The sequence below is a fragment of the Clarias gariepinus genome, chromosome 2 (genome assembly GCF_024256425.1).
Source record: "Clarias gariepinus isolate MV-2021 ecotype Netherlands chromosome 2, CGAR_prim_01v2, whole genome shotgun sequence".
NCBI classification, from domain to species: domain Eukaryota; kingdom Metazoa; phylum Chordata; class Actinopteri; order Siluriformes; family Clariidae; genus Clarias; species Clarias gariepinus.
In genome coordinates, this window is record NC_071101.1 from 16,229,412 (window position 1) to 16,246,889 (window position 17,478).

At 36.5% G+C, this 17,478-nt stretch overlaps 1 long non-coding RNA gene across 1 annotated transcript; it reads right to left on the bottom strand.

Moving 5' to 3' along the window:
* Nucleotides 1-457: 457 nt before the first annotated feature.
* On the bottom strand, nucleotides 458-10,817 carry LOC128515159 (uncharacterized). Its single transcript, XR_008356595.1, has 4 exons — nucleotides 10,754-10,817; nucleotides 5,189-5,257; nucleotides 2,237-2,356; nucleotides 458-2,109 (listed from the first exon to the last, which is right to left on the bottom strand). It is a non-coding gene; the product is annotated as an uncharacterized LOC128515159 (long non-coding RNA).
* Between the last annotated feature and the right edge of the window lie 6,661 nt (nucleotides 10,818-17,478).

Below are 17,478 nucleotides of genomic sequence, written 5' to 3' on the forward strand. Positions count from 1 at the left end.
TGAATTATTGGATTTGCAAGACCTGCCACAGGTTTTCCACTGGATGCCCTTCCTCTCAGAAAAAAGCAATTTTCTAACTAAACTGGAGACAGGCACTGCATACAGTGGTTAGGTTGTATTGGGTGTAGGTTTAAGGGTTCTGCAAAGCACCCAACAGTGGTGACCCAGTGATCAGCCTGTGAACCTGTGATCAGCAACCCCTGAGAAAGGTGGCCTGACAATAAGACTGACTGAGTTTCCAGCTCTAAAATCTTTCATTTTATTTATCAACTACAGTTGCAAGAAAAAGTATGTGAACCCTTTGGGATTACGTGGAGTTTTGCATGAATTGGTCATAAAATGTGCTCTGATCTACATCTAAGTCACAACAATAGAAAAACACAGTCTGCTTAAAATAATACTACAAAAACATTATATGTTTTCATTTTTTATTGAACATAACATGTAAACATTTACAGTGCAGGGTGGAAAAAGTATGTGAACCTTTGGACTTAATAACTGGTTGACCCTCCTTTGGCAGCATGTAATCCCAAAGGGTTCACATACTTTTTCTTGCAACTGTAATTATCAGATTTACTGTGTTCTTGCAGTATGATTTGGGTGAGTGTAGAAAGCATGGTCTGACACAGTTTCATCATTTGTTTATCATGAAAAATCATGGAATCATATATTTATGTACCCTCAAGCTCAAGAAAGCAACTGCACAATGTTGCACTCGTTCATTGTCTTTATTTTTTACAATTATTAATCTATCTTATCACTACAACAAACATAGGACTAATCTTATCAAAAGCTAGTACAGCTTTATACAAAACACTCTGATTGTGGAAAAACTTTGTTAACTCATTTCTGATATGACCTTACGATTACGACAGTAAAATATAAACATTTATTATCATTATTCGTGACCTGAATTATGTGCACTGGATTAATTGATACAATTCGTTTAAATGTTTATAAACATAACATCATTAAAAACATTAGGCTTTGGTTGTGCCCTCCTTCTTTACCAACAGAGAAGATCATAAGGCATATGACCATTCCATGGTGTATTTCAGTACTGTAAAATATTAGTTAAATATTAGAACATGATAGAACTGATTAAATAATGTCATTGGGGTCGCCACAGCGAATCATCGGCCTCCATCTAACCCTTTTCTCTGCTTCCTCTTCTCTCACAACAACTAACTTCATGTCCTCTCTCACTGCATCCATAAATCTCCTCTTTGGTCTTCCTCTAGACCTCCTGCCTGGCATTTCCAACCTCAGCATCCTTCAACCGATATATTCACCATCTCTCCTCTGAACATGTCCAAACCACCTCAATCTGGCCTCTCTGACTTTATCTCCAAAACATCTAACGTGGGTTGTCCCTCTGATGAACTCATTCTTGATCCTATCCATCCTTGTCACTCCCAAAGAGAACCTCAACATCTTTATCTCTGCTACCTCCAACTCTGCCTTCTGTCCTTTCTTCAGTGCCACTGTCTCTAAGCCGTAGCGCATCGCTGGTCTCACCACTGTCTTGACCACCTTTCTTTTCACTCTCGCTGATACTCTTTTGTCACATAACACACCTGACACTTTTCTCCACCCATTTCCCCACTCTCCATTGCTCTGGATCATTGACCCTAAGTACTTAAAGTCCTGCACCTTCTTTACCTCTGCTCCCCGTAGCCTTACCGTTCCACTTAGGTTCCTCTCATTTACACACATGTATTCTGTCTTGCTACAGCTAACCTTCATTCCTCTGCTTTCCAGAGCATACCTCAATCTCTCTAGATTTTCCTCCACCTGTTCCCTGCTCTTGCTACAAAGCACAATGTTATATGCAAACATAATTGTCCTCATATGTCATCCTGTCCACCACCAAAGCAAACAAGGAGGGGCTCAGAGCCGATCCTTGATGCAGACCCACCTCCACCTTGAACTTTTCTGTCACACCTACACCTACTACTACTAATAATAATAATAATAACAATAATAATAATAATAATAATAATACAGTCTTCTGTATTTTTGTTGTAAGTCAGGGCTTTTTGCCCTTATTTGATTCTCATCTTTGGTCTTTGTCCTCAGTGTGTGTTTTGGAGTGTACACTTTGGAGAGCTGAAACACAGCAACATAATTAATACATGGACACAAAATAAAACTAAGATATAAAAAATAACTATGATAAAAATAAATAACTCCATGTCAATAAGACTAATACAGAATAATTTCACATGTGTCTAACCTTTATTCTGTAGGAACAGTTTAAAATAAGTTGTCAATTTCCATTGACTTTTTCCTTAAGGACCACTGGCACCGTCTTCTTACGTGCCCGGAGGGATAATGTGAATGCCCACTGCTGTAACTGTTTAAAAAAAAACAGAAAGTTACATTAAAACCATGGACGAATTTGTAGTGGTAGACTTTATAAATTTGACTGAAATAAATTAAAAGAAGCATTTTCAAATACATCAATAAACCTGAATTGAGTAATATTAATAATTTGAGACAAAAAAATATTGTTTGGTCAGTTCACAAATACGATTGTATTGTTTTAATGATTGTATTGTTAAAAAACCACAGTGCTCTTGAATTCTTTATTCTGATTGGTCAGTAGGTTTGATTGACCTAACACACAATATGAATGCAGATCATTTACTGCTTTCTGTTCCACCCAAATGAGGATGGGTTCCCTGTTGAGTTCGGTTTCTCTCAAGGTTTCTTCCCATTACCATCTCAGGGAGTTTTTCCTTTCCACTGACGCCCTCGGCTTGCTCACCAGGGACTATCTGTCCATTTTGATTCATGCACACTGACATTCCATGCAAACTTAAATAATTCCTTTGATTGTGTAAAGCTTCTTTGCGACATTGACAATTGTTAAAAGCGCTATACAAATTGAATTGAATTAAATTGAATTGATTTATCGTACACAACCTCAGCCCTGACAAAAGATCCAGCTACAAAAAAATCATAGGTTTGTTTTAGATGGATTGTTTTTGTTTTGTTTTTTCAAGTCTGTATTAAATCAAAAAGAGGTGTTTAAATTATATAAGGTGCAATACCATATGTCTTGGTCATCATAATTTTTTTGCTCTCCACACTGACCGTGAAGTTTGTCACCTGAAACATGAGTACAATATAAGTAATCGGAGGGAAATTCCAGAGCACTACTTCCAATGTAAAAATGAATATCCAAGTTTCAAAATATTCCAGGTGACAAACTTCACTGAAGGTGTGAAGGGAAGAAAATTTTATAACAACCAAGATCTATTGTAATGTTCTTCTATGACAATTTAGATTTAAGACAAGTTTTTAATTCACTTGTTCTAAAATGCACTTTCAGGCAAAAGCTCTGCAGAGTCCAGCAAGGTAAAGTTGGAATTCTTTTCTGATACAAGAATTCTTCAAGCTAGATGGAAGAGTGGTCTCCCAGTAACATATATACAGAGACAATATAAGAGAAATAAAACATGTGATATGCACATGGATTGAAGGGAACAGTATCATACCACCAATATGTTGATTATTTTACTATATCAGCACCCCTCGAGTTTTGCTAATTATTTTAAACACTTCCATACATTTATCCATTCCCTTTCTACCAGATGTCCACATTACTAATGATGCTGCACCAATCCATATGTCAGTCTCTCATTCAAATTTATCCTTATGACTAAGGACCTAAGATACCCAGACTCCTCCACTTGAGACAGGAAATGACTTAAAGGCAACCATGGCTCCAACCTTATCTTTGCTGCTTAGCATTCATATACCAACTGCCCCAGAGCACACTTTAGGTCACTGCTCAGTAAAGCCACATTAGGACTACATTATCTGCAAATAATAGAGATGCAATCATGAGGTCACATAACTGGACCCCCTCTGCCTCTTGGAAATTCTGTTCATATAGTTTATGCTGATAACTGAACTGGTAATAAAAGAATAAAAAAAAAATTGATACAAGCCAGACGGATGGAGTTCAACAAGTCTTGGCATTGGTGATAGGGACCAAACTCACTCTGCGCTTACAAAGATCTAATGACAACAACAAGCCCTTCACCCCATAATACCTAAGTACCCGCTATAAAATCCCACAAGAGACACAGTCATATGATTTTCCAGTTCCACAAATCACATGAGGATTGGTTTGGCAAACTCCCATGGATCCTCCATGATCCTGACGAGGGTAAATGTCTGGTCCATTGTTCCACGACCAGGTCGGAACTCTCTGCCTAACTCATTAATACAAAAAAATAAATGCTAAGTTTTGCTTCTTTTATCATCAGCCAAATACTCTCTTTTGATTACTCTGTTTGGTAATCGGAGAGTGAATTAAAGATGAGCGATCAAAAAAGTATATTGGATAAAGATTAAGGTTCTTACAGTATATGTTTTAAAACATCACCTTAGCGCTGTTATTTCAGGGGTGAAAATATTAACTGATCCTATTTTTAAAAATTCAGTTTAGTTTTTCTAATTAATATCTATTGGTGCTGGTGTTTATTTATATTGAGCAAGTAGCTTAAAAGTAAAATATTAAAATCCACCACATAGCTTTTTATAACATTGCTTTTACTCAACATTTTGATTTCACTTATGGCACAGGTTAAACTTTAGACAGATATCAAAGCACTGCAAAAGTTTCATTAAATTCTGACCAGCCAGTTTGGTGTGATGCTGTAACATTTCTGGATGGGCATACATACATATATACATACAGTACATACATATATACATACATACATACATACATACATGCATACATACATACATACATACATATACTGTAGTACATACATACATACATACATACATACATACATACATACATACATACATACATATACTGTAGTACATACATACATACATACATACATACATACATACATGCGGACAGACATATAGACAGACAGACAGACAGACAGACAGACAGATATATAGACAGAAAAATAATGAGACTGGTTTCAGATCTTACAATGTATGAAACGTAAAGATATCATCGAAAGAACGAGTTCTGACCAATGTAGAGACAAAACCTTTCTTTTATTTATATAGGTTATTTGCATTAATGTGGTGAACAAGTCTGTGTGCCAGTGTTCTTAAAAAGTGGCCAGTGAGTGTATGATGTCTGTATGCAGCATCGGGGAACAATTAATATAATAAATATATATCATTGAAATCTGAGGTCATTTACCTGTCTGCAGGTGGGGGTTTAACACAATTAGGTTTCAGATGTAATGAATTGTTTTGCTGCTGGTCTGTGCTGTTAGAACAAAGAGAGAGAGAGAGAGAGAGAGAACGATTAGATCAAACCTCTATGTAAGCTGTAATGTCAATATTACACCTAGGTGTTCTAGAGAACTCTTTGTATGGTCAAATTCATATGGTTTCACATTCATTAGCCTGTCATACACAGTGAGGGGAAAATATTGTTTCAAGCACTTTTGTCTTGTTGTTTCAGGACAATTAGTATCACTACTGCAAATCTTTTCATGTAATGTCCGATGACCTTGTATGGAAAAAGTATGTAGTCATCATTAAAGTTGAGATCTTTACAATATAAGGAATATAATTCTTTGTTTTATAGTTGGCCAGAATTCAGCAACTATGACGTTGATTGGATATTTGCCAGCCACCACAGGTTATTAGAATTTCCTCTGCATGTTTAAGCACATTGTTTTCTGATACACACCCATTCTAAAGTAAGTCCTAGTTCCATCTTTAATATTGCAATGGTACAGGAGTGGCACCAGGTGTGGTGTGTTGTGCTGCTGTAGCCCATCTGCTTCAAGGTTTTATGTCTTGTGTGTTCAGAAATCCCCTTCAGCGTACCTCAGTTGTAAAGATTTTAAGTGATATATTATTGCCTTTCTATCAGCTCAAACCAGTCTGACTATTCTCCTCTGACGTCTGGCATCAGCAAGGCATTTTAGCCCAGAATAATTACCTACTGCACATTTTCTTTTCTTCAAACCATTCTCTGTAAAAACGAGACATGGTTGTTTGTGAAAATCCCAGTAGACCAGGTACCAACATCCATACCATGTTCAGTGCTTTGCTTAAACTTGAGCAGATTGTCTTGCCGAAGTCTACATGCCTTGGCATGCATTACATGTTAGGATAATTAATGTTAAGGAGCAGTTAAACTGGTGTACCTAATGAACTAGCCAGCTTTCAGACTTAACTTTCAGATTTAAAGCATACATGCTTATTTCAGATTTATGAGTCAAAAGTTATCTGCATTCATAGTTTTTAGTTAATTAACTAAAAAATGAAAATACATTATTTTTCAACAAAATCTTCTTGCATTTTAATACACTTTGTTATGAGGCGCTGTATAGGGCTTAAATCAAACTTCACTCATGCACACACATATGAAACACTTGCATACACATATACTCAGCAAAAAAAGAAACGTCCCTTTTTCAGGACTGTGTATTTTAACAATAATATTGTAAAAATCCAAATTACTTTACAGATCTTTATTGTAAAGGGTTTAAACAATGTTTTCCATGCATGTTCACTTACCCATAATCAATTAATTAACATGCACCTGTGGAATGGTCGTTAAGACCTTAACAGCTTACAGAAAGTAGGCATTTAAGGTCACAGTTCTAAAAACGCAGGACACTAAAGAGACTTGTCTACCGACTGTGAAAAACACCCAAAGAAAGATGCCCAGGGTCCCTGCTTATCTGCGTGAACGTGCATTAGGCATGCTGCAGGGAGGCATGAGGACTGCTGATGTGGCTAGGGCAATAAATTGCCATGTCCGCACTGTGAGACGCCTAAGACAGCGCTACAGGGAGACAGGAAGGACAGCTGACCAGGCTCGCAGTGGAAGACCTCGTGTAACAACACCTGCACAGGATCGGTACATCCGAATATCACACCTGCGTGACAGGTACAGGATGGCCACAACAACTGCCCGAGTCACACCAGGAACACACAATCCCTCCATCAGTGCTCAGACTGTCCGCAATAGGCAGTCCATGAGGAGGAGAGGCACTGCAGTACTTCAAGCAGCTGGTGGCCACACCAGATACTGACTGGTACTTTTGATTTTGAGCCTCCCTTCATTTAGGGACACATTGTGAAACATTTTTAGTTTATGTCTTATGGTGTTGATTTGTTCATACAAATACAATTCTGCTGCAAGAGAGAGAAAAACCGTTGGCTCACTTGTGATAATGTAACGCTCGTTGTTAAAACAAGAAGCGCATGCGTGAAACATGATACTCGGTGCTCGTTAACTAAGACAATGCTCGTTTTTCAAGAAAAAAATTATTAAAAATTGTTGCTCGTCTTGCAAAACACTCGTAAACCACGTTACTCGTAATCCGAGGTTCCACTGTATTTACACATTAAGTTTACTGAAAGTAAAAACAGTTGAAAGTCAGGAGACGTTTCTTTTTTTGCTGAGTATATATGAAACACTCACACATACATATATACTACTAACTGCTCAAACAACTACATATGAAATGCGCACACACACACACATACATACTCTCTGCACACACATACATACTTTCCGCGCACACACACACACACACACACACACATACAAACTCTCCACGCACATTCACCTATAAGATTCTCAGTGTAACCGGAAGGCATTTCAGTTTAAAAGGAAGTCATTTCAGTGTAGACGGACTTTTCGCTTCATTCTCCCTGAATGGTAGTACAGTGAAACCTCGGATTACGAGTAACTCGGTTTACCAGTGTTCCGCAAGACAAGTTTGACTTGGAAAACGAGCATTGTCTTGGTTTACAAGCACCGAGTATTATGTATAACGCATGCGCTTCTCGATTTGATGCCGAGCGTCACGTGATCACAACTGAGCCAACGGTTTTTCTCTCTCTTGCGCTGCGGGTATTCATCTCCCCTGCTGGGTCTTAGTGCTTGTCTCTTATTGGTATAATCAACATCCGTGTGTGTTTGTGTGTGTGTGCTGTGTGTTTTTCTTTCTTGTGCACTGCAGAGTGTGTGTTATGTGTGTGCATGCGTGTAATATGACACCGTGCCGGATCGCACACACTCTCTCTCTCGTCGTTAGTGTGTGTCAGTGTTTGAGTGTGTGTGTTATGTGTGTGCGCACGCGTAATTTGACACTGCTGGTTCACTCTCTCTCTCTCTCTCTTTCTCTAATGTGTTTGGGGTTGTGTTTGTGTGTATGTGTGTGTGTGAGAGAAACAGAGAGGGGGTGCTTCACTCACACAAAACTGGCATGGTGTCAAATTACACGCGCACACATAACACAACACTCAACTGTGCGCATAAATGGAAACACTTATCTGTTGAGATTTATTTTTACTTTTTTTAAGGTAACGTGCAGGTTAATTTGTTTTATTTTTACTTTATATTTTGTGTTAATAATTTTTATGTATTTAGTTTTTGGACTGTGGAACAAATTATTTTAATTTTTATTATTTCTTATGGGAAAATATGCTTTGATTTACAAGTGTTTTGGAATACGAGGTTCCACTGTACTGGTTTGTAAACAGCCTGCTTTTGGACAGTTAAGAAGACGGAGTAGGACAGTATAATGATCATCACTGCTCAATCACATGGCGTATTCAGAACTGTCCACATAATGTCTGAATATTGCAGCGACAGAAAACGCAGGTGATTTGCAAAAAGAAAATTGAAGCACGGAATCTTTGGCTAATCTGTCGGATCTTACAACAGAAGCAATCGCCTTCGCTAATATGAACAATAACTAACTCATCGGAATCCCACAGGACTCTGAATCGGAAATTCAAACATTGTTCCGGCCCTCCATATCACCCACTTTTGTGGTGATAAATAAATCACTCGTTGTCTTCTAAACTGTCCATTAATGGTCTATTTAAGAAACGCTACTAATCAGGGAGAATAAAGTTCATATACATACACAAATTACTACACCCTACTCCCTGCACAGGAAATGTCTGATAAGAGAACTTCACTCTACAAAATTCCACCATTCAGAACACCATGCAACAATACTTCCTCCTTGCGTTACCATGGTAACACAAGCACCTCGGATACCTGTCGCTGCTGCTGTGGAAATTTCACGCTACGGACATTAAATATAGAATATTTATTGAAACAAAAACTGATACCATTAAATATATAACGTATTGAAATGTTTATAACTTACAACTAAATTATTCTATTAAGTTACATGATGTACAAAGATGTATTTATTTATTTTTACAGATTACTAGCCTATATAATACAAATGGTTTCTTAATTAAATTAAAATGTAAATTATAGTGTCCTATTTATATTATGTCGTCCTCGATAATAATTATAATAAAAATATAATATAAATTATTTTTCGAGGTTAATTTTTTCACACTCCAGTGATATGTAATGACATAGGAAATTATTCATTCCCTTTTTCGCTAAACTGAAGATCCTCATTTACTCGTTCCCTACACCGCTACAGCACAGCTTTGTGCACGTGCACGGAAAGTATGTATGTGTGTGTGGAAAGTATGTATGTGTGTGCGGAAAGTATGTATGTATGTGCGTGGAAAGTATGTATGTGTGTGTGTGTGGAAAGTATGTATGTGTGTGTGTGGAAAGTATGTATGTGTGTGTGTGGAAAGTATGTATGTGTGTGTGTGGAAAGTATGTATGTGTGTGTGCGTGCGCATTTCATATGTAGTTGGTAGTATACAGTATATGTGTATGCGAATGTTTCATATGTGTGTGCATGAGTGAAGTTTGATTTAAGCCCTATACGGCGCCTCATACTTTCTCCATGTGTCAAGCTTTTGTATATCCTCTTTAAAATGTTTTAGACTGAGCTGCAAGCCATGAATTCACTTCTTCATTCTCCTTTTTCCTGATAATGTTCCAATACGATCCCTTGAGAATCAAAGAAAAATGTAATCATCAATTTTCTAGCTGGTGGTCGACTTTCAAAAAATATTCTCAAGCGGCGATTGAGGATGTTACTGCCGTTTACTCTCAGGCTCGTAGTGATGAGTTCATGTCTTGTCACCAGTAATGATTTTCTTTAAGAAACTTTCACCTTCCAGTGTCGGTTCAAATCTTCTTTTTACACGCTGTGTATATGCTGTTTCGTGGGTTGTTTCAGCACCAGGTACATCCTCAGACCATAAATAAACAAATCACTGCATGCTGCTCTCCACAAAATCACAAATCACAAGTGGGGCATCTGTTTTTGCTTGCTTCTCAGTTTCAAAGAAATTGACGTAACACATTCACACCTGCACAGTGACTGAGGTGATAATAACCTTGATCGGAAAGTGTTGATAAGACAGTGAGGCCAACAGAAGTTTTAAAATAACCGGAGTACACATACTGTAATGTTTGACTCACATTCATTAAACATAAAAAAAAAAAACTTATTCATGCATTATGTTTTAAACAGGGACTGCTTGTTATGCCTTTTGCATCTATATTGTCTTTATAGTGTTATATGAACAAAGCTGTGATTTTTGTGTTAGAATATCTGTAGAAAGTTTTAAGGATGTTTAAAAGTGGATTTTGTGAAATATCACTAAAGGTACTTTTTAAATTAAAATCATGACAAAGTTCAATAACTTATAGATATTGAAAATCCTTCTTAACAGCAGACCCTGCCATGTTTTTTCCCCTTACGTTTCTGCTTTAAAAAAACAGGATTTGTAAGATACACATGATTTGTAACTAGAAATTTGAGTAAATACTTTGGATACTTTAACCACCTGTTATACTGATATAATGCTATCATTTACACGATAAAAAAAAAAGCCTTACCTCATTTTCAGGACAGGGCTCCTGCTGTGATTTAAGCCTGTGTTTAGTGGCTTATGAATCCAAGCTTTCTCTTTTGTGTATGATGAAACACATTCTCACGGCGTGACTTAGTGACTCGGGCTGACAAACCTGTTTATGTTTTTTCTATGCCTATAAAAATGTCAGCTGTTACATACCTATTGTTAAAATGTAACAAAATAAAGATCGAAACTAAGATAACTAATTCAATTGTGACTCTCTTTCTCCTTCTGTCTTACTGGAATGTAAAAATCAGGAAAATCTCCTGACTATGCAACATTAAATCAACAGAAATTAAATAATCTAAAGTTACTGGTGTGGGTACTGACACTAGGCCAGCTATGACAATTGCAAAATGAAACCTTTAGTGGATTACAGTTGTTTTCCGTAGTTGACAGCAGTAATTATCCATTAAATTGCTCATAAGTGTTTATTTGCTTAAATAAAAACAGCAGCTAAAAATTCCTGACTGCAACTATATTTGTTTTAAAATACATTTCCACAGGCACCAACATAATCAATAATCAACCAACCAACCATACAACAAGACAAACAATAAAATAAATAATAGACCTAAATAGCTATAGGAGCCTAAAGCTAAGTTATAATGAATCTTTTTTTTTTTTTTTTTTTACGAGAATAATTATCATTCATTTTTATGGTTAAAAAAATGCAGTTTATTTGCGCTCTGTTTCCCAACAGCTGAGCTGTTTTGACATTATCCGATGGATATTCATACCCAGTAGGCCACTATACTGCTAATATTAAAAAGACTTATCAGTGGCTACAAAAATACAGTTAACACTTACTCACATAATTCTGATCAGTCATTGATAAATATACCAGCAATGCTTTGAAAAGTCGAAGAAACTAAAATTAATAAACACTAAACTAAATGGAGTATGAACGTGAAGGAAATGTGGGCTATCTGATAATTGTGGCTTGTCAAAATATAAGCATCTCCTGGTTAAAAAAGGTGGGCAGTATCTTTTTCCCCTGTAGGTGATTTGCATTTATATGATTTACACTGGAATGATCCGCACATGCACAGCACTGATTTGAGTAGTGTGTATCATTGCAGTGCACACACCCATCTCAGCAGCTGCATCGCCATTATCTTGGCTTGTACATGCTGCAAACAAATCTGAAGGTTTTGTAAATTTGCTTGACTGATCCCATAACAGTTTTCTTTTTTTAATTTGGCATTTTCATCTTTCCACTCATTTTCCTTTTTTTCCTTTTGAGATTTCATATTAATTTAACCCTAAGCAGATTGTCCGGTCTAAGTGTTGACAGTTTAAGGATATCAGAGGGCCCTTATCATTTCTCTCATTTCCTATATGGGAAAGCAGGGGTATGATCAATAGGTTCTGTAAGACAGTTTTAAGTTAGAACAATAACATTACCTTTACTGCACTGCCACCCCATGGTTGGAATTTCAGCCACAGGACATCTGGATCACACTTAAACTAGTTATTGATTCATACACAAATTGAACCACAGTGGTATTATAAGGGGCGATGACTCTGTATAACATGTGAACCTGGGTCATGGCAGCAATGACACAAAACCATACCACTCTCTCTGCACTTTACTCAACTGCTGAGAGAGACATGAGGAGAGAAGGAGACAAACCATTCAAACAACAATGTGACTGTAAATTAAAAGAATACTAAAAGAAGGTTAGATACACAAAACGATGCTAAAGAGTTGAAAACAGCAAGGGATTCCAAAAGTCAAAAGGGAGTCAAAAAATAAAATATATTTTTTTAAAAAGCAACAAAAAAAAAAGAAGGTTATAAATATTCCAGCAAATCAGGAAAAGGTATAAACAGATAAGTTTAATATTTTATGCCCCCACAAGGAACAATGCTTCCATCTAGTGTCCAAAGTCTGTATAGTCCAAATTCTTAACAAGTAAAATGATTTCACATTTCATGAGTTTATCACTGTTTGTTACATACCACCATATATTACTGATATGGGAAAATGTTCTGTAGATAACAATGATTATAATACTGCACTGGGAAACAAAAGCCTGAACCAACACAGCAATAGGTTTGTGATTCAACCGATGGGTGGATAGATAGACGGATGGATGGATGGATGGATGCATAAATAGATGGGTGAATGGATAGATAGATAGATAGATAAATAGATAGATAGATAGATAGATAGATAGATAGATAGATAGATAGATAGATAGATAGATAGATAATGTGGGATAGGTGGCACGTGTTAAAGTAACATCCCAATAACACCCCAGGGTTCCCAGCAAAATACTGCACAGAGTATCAGAATGCCTCGGCCAGCTTGCCTTCTTTCCATTGTAAATGACACACACACCTGGCTATCCACATAATGTTACAGAAAATGTGGTTTATCAGACCACCTTTTTCAATTGCTCCATGATCTTGATTTGATGCTTTCATGTCCATTGTTGGCGCTTTTAGCAGTATGAGCATGGGCACCCAGACAGGTCTGCAGCCATACAGCCACATACGCAACAAACTGAGATGCACTGTGCATTCTGACACATTGGAACCAGCATGGAATCAGCGGTTCTTCTATTCTTCTACAGTAGCTCTTCAATTATATTGGACTGTGCTGGCCTGCCTTGTGCATCAACAAGCCTTCACCAACCCTGACCCTGTCAATGGTTTACCATTTTTTCTTCCTTGGACCACTTTTTGCAGAGCTGCAGTTTGGAAATTACCCTGACCGAGTCATCCTGCCATTACTTAATGGCCCTTGTCAAAAGTGCTCAAATCCATACACTTGCCTATTTTTTTTCTGCTTGCAACACATCAGCTTCAGGCTTTAGGGACACTTTACTTCTTAGTGGTCATAATGCTATGACTGTTTAATGTACGTTCCAAAAAAATACACCCTTGACCAGTAAATTTTAACCACAAACTCCAGAAACTGGAAAAGGTCATTGAGATATTTCTCATATTTCTCATTCTGATTTTTTATGTGAAAATTGCCCCTATGTTGTGTTTAGGTGGCTTATGGTGTTCCAGCGCTGAGAGAACATGGAGGTTCAGTGTATTGGGTGTAATCCTAGTGCAGGTTTAAGGGTTAACGGTGTGTTGCAGACTGCAGGAGTGATTTTCTGGATTTCCTGAATGATTTCCTGGATTTCTGATTTCCTGTTCCAAAAAGAAGCTGCCTCATGCAGATGAGTCTTATTCCTTAAATTAGAATAAAAATAAACTTCCCTTTTGTCTTGACTTTATTTTTTGGTTTAATGCTTTTTTCTTCTCTTTGTCTTCTCTCGTTTCATGGTCTTCTCTTTGTTCTTTCCCTTACCTTCCTTTTTCTTGTCCTTTGTCTTGCCTTTTTTTTTCGTTGTTGTTTTAAGAAACATCCACTACTACGTGTTAAAATACCACAGGTCATCATAAAACATGTAGTGTAATCAAAATCTCATTTTATTAATTGGTAAAAAAAAATGTTTTCAACAACTCATAGACCACAGAGAAGCCTAAAAACATGACCTCAGAGGACTACAGCAGCAAACAGACAGCGCAAACACTCTCACAGTCACCTCCATTTTGACTGCACACGCCTGGACTCAATTACCATGCGCTGCCAAAGTATATACAAACTCCCTTCACAATAGATCAGAAGTCACTCAATGTCATGTACCTGTTTATTTTAAAGGAACTTGTTCTCATGTTATTAATTCCAGCTACGTTTCTGGTTCTTACTTACAGTCTTTTGCCCAAGTAACCCAGTAAAGCTTCGGCCTGTTTCCTGACTCTGATTTCTGCTTTATATATTGTATTTCTTTGTCTGTTGTAAAGTAAAGAATCTTATCATGCTACTTTCTCTACTGCTTAACATATCTTAGCTCTTAAAGGCTTTTTATTGTTTGGATATTTCACACACACACACACACCCTCCCCCCCTCCCCCTCTCCTTTTGTTTAACCTGTAATTCATTCAATACTTATTGATCAAATTTGTCCAGGAACAAACCCTATAAAAGAATAATGTGGAGCATCTGTATGAAAACAAATAGCTTTTTTTATTTCTTTTTCTTCACTACATGAAGCCACCATAGATATTTTCATATTATTTAAAGTAGCCTTTTTAAGGAAAAAAGTTTGAGCCAACCATTATGTAGGTACGGGTTAACTGAATGTCTTGACCTGTATCTGCATGATTTTATACATTGGACAGCTGCCACATGATTAGCTGCTCAGATAATTGCAGCCATAGTTTTCAGCCCTCTTATTGATCATCATACTCTCTTGAGTATTATATATTATCTTATGTAGCATTCAACCACTGTAAAATAAGACATGACACATGAGAGAATAAAAGAAATAGACAGTAGCCTAATAAACCTTGCCAAAATTACAATATAAAAAAACACTTTAGTGTCTGGCAGAAAATTATGGGTGCTGCAGTGACCAAATTTTGGCACCTGGATATAGACTTCATTACAGCAGTTGAATTGACAAGCCTCTTACAGGCTCCAATCTAATACACTATTATACACATACTCAAACTACTTTTTTTCCCCTTCTCAGCTACCTCATAATGAACAGGAAGCTTAGCTGCTGGATCAGGAAATCTATTCCTCAGGGATCGAGCTGTCTCCAGGTGTGAGATTGACAATAAGCATTTTACTCTCCTTGATTAGACTGCTCAAGTGTGCTGGAGATTCAAATAGAACAACAAAATGCAGACTCAGGGGAAATTCTGGCTTATTAGGAACCTGGGGACTAGAGAAATTTTCCTCTACACTTAACACACCTGATCCAGCTAATGCTGATTAGTTAATGGAGTTGTTTTTGGTGTATTGCAGGTATGAAAACTATAAAAAAAAAAATGTTATAACGAATAAACAACCAGTAACCAAATCAGATCCTATCACGACATATGCACGACTGACAGCTATGCAGAAACTAGATAAGATACAAATCATAATTTCAAGTGAGATTGGGTGGTAGATTATCTTAAGGAAGTAGTGTAAAAAAAAAGCAAAAAACGACAATCAAAGAAGTAGGGCATTACATCTTTTTAATAATGCCCCAAATGTTTTTCTTCATCTTGGTATTTTTTAAGATGGCATTTATATTGCAGGCAAGTAAATAAAAACATGCTACATTATATATCTTGAATAGAGTTACATTTATCTACACATTCTTAAAATAAAATTAAAACAAGCCAAATATAAGAAAATTGCAAGCATAAGCATTTTATAGGCAGGAAATTTTGCTAGTTTTTACATTTTTTTTTCTTAAAAGAAGCAAAACAACATTTTTCCTTGGAAGTTTAGTAACATTTGACTAGAACTAAGCCTAATAATCTAATACTATTTGGTTTGTTGCAAAAGTATTTTAAGAAATTATATTTAGGTTGGGCTTAATGGGATTGGGATTCAAGAATATTTCATTTGTACACATATCATTCTTTGCAGTGTAATTAACAAAATATCCTTAATACTTAAAGGCTGGACTAAAGAATGTTTCTATTTAAACAAACCTATTTTGTGTATAAGACCACATCACGCTGATTGATATCATAAACACTGCTTAAAAATTGTATTTAATCATAAAACTATTATTAGAAGATCCTTATCCTCTGTCAAATAATATGTCATGGAGAAAGTTATGTAAAATTATTTGGTATCATCTCACACAATATGACAAGTAATTCTTGTAAAAATGACTTAACCACTAAGAACAGAAATGGACAGATTTAGGAATTGTTTTTTTAAATTCTTTTCTTACTTTAACCCTTTGGTTAAACGTTTGTAAAAACTTGTCCATCACTTCCATATGTAGGCCTTCCCCAAACTGGGGCCACAGCTGTAAGTGGTGTCTTTGCATGATGTCGAATTACAGTTTTTCTTCACCGGAACTACTGTAGGAGGCCCAAACCTGTTCCAGCTTGACAATACTCCTGTGCAAAAAAACTTGAAAAACTTGTGTGGCCTACACAGACCTTTACATCAACCTTACATATGAGCTTTGGTAAAAACTTTAGTACTAACCGCACCCCAGACCTCCTTATATGAGACACAGTACATATCACTAATGCTCCAATGCTCTTGTGGCTGAATGAATAAAAAATTCTCAAAAGAATGCACCTAAATCTAGTGAAAAACCTTTCAAGAAGAGTGAAGGATATCATAAGAGCAAATATAATAATTAATTTAAGAGTATATTTTTGGATTGCAATGTAAAGTACAATAATAATAGTAATAATTAAAACATTTATTCTTTCATCTTTTCATCGCTGAAGAGGCCAGAAGACTTAGGGCACCCTGGACAGCTTACAGAGGTAATAGTAATAATATACAAAGGGAAACAAAAAGTTTACACACTTTAGCAGTTGTTATCTATGGCCTTTTTAAAAACTCAAATTGAATTATGCCAGCAATGTGCAGTATTATGTTTCCTCTAAAAATGTCAGTAGTCACGCCATCATTGATGCTATCATGTGACCATCAGAGAGAGCCAAAGAAAATGGCAAAGGCACGCATTACTTTTGAGCAACACAAGATAATTTTTGAAGTGGTATTGTAGATTTAAAAATTTGTATAAATGAACACCTCTCAATTTCTATCTGTGGGGAACACTAAAGGACGAGGTGTACTGTAGAAAATCACCTACACTGCCTATACCACGGGAAGAAATTCAAGTGTCATGCAGAGCAATGACAATGTTGTTCATACAGTATTTCACTGAA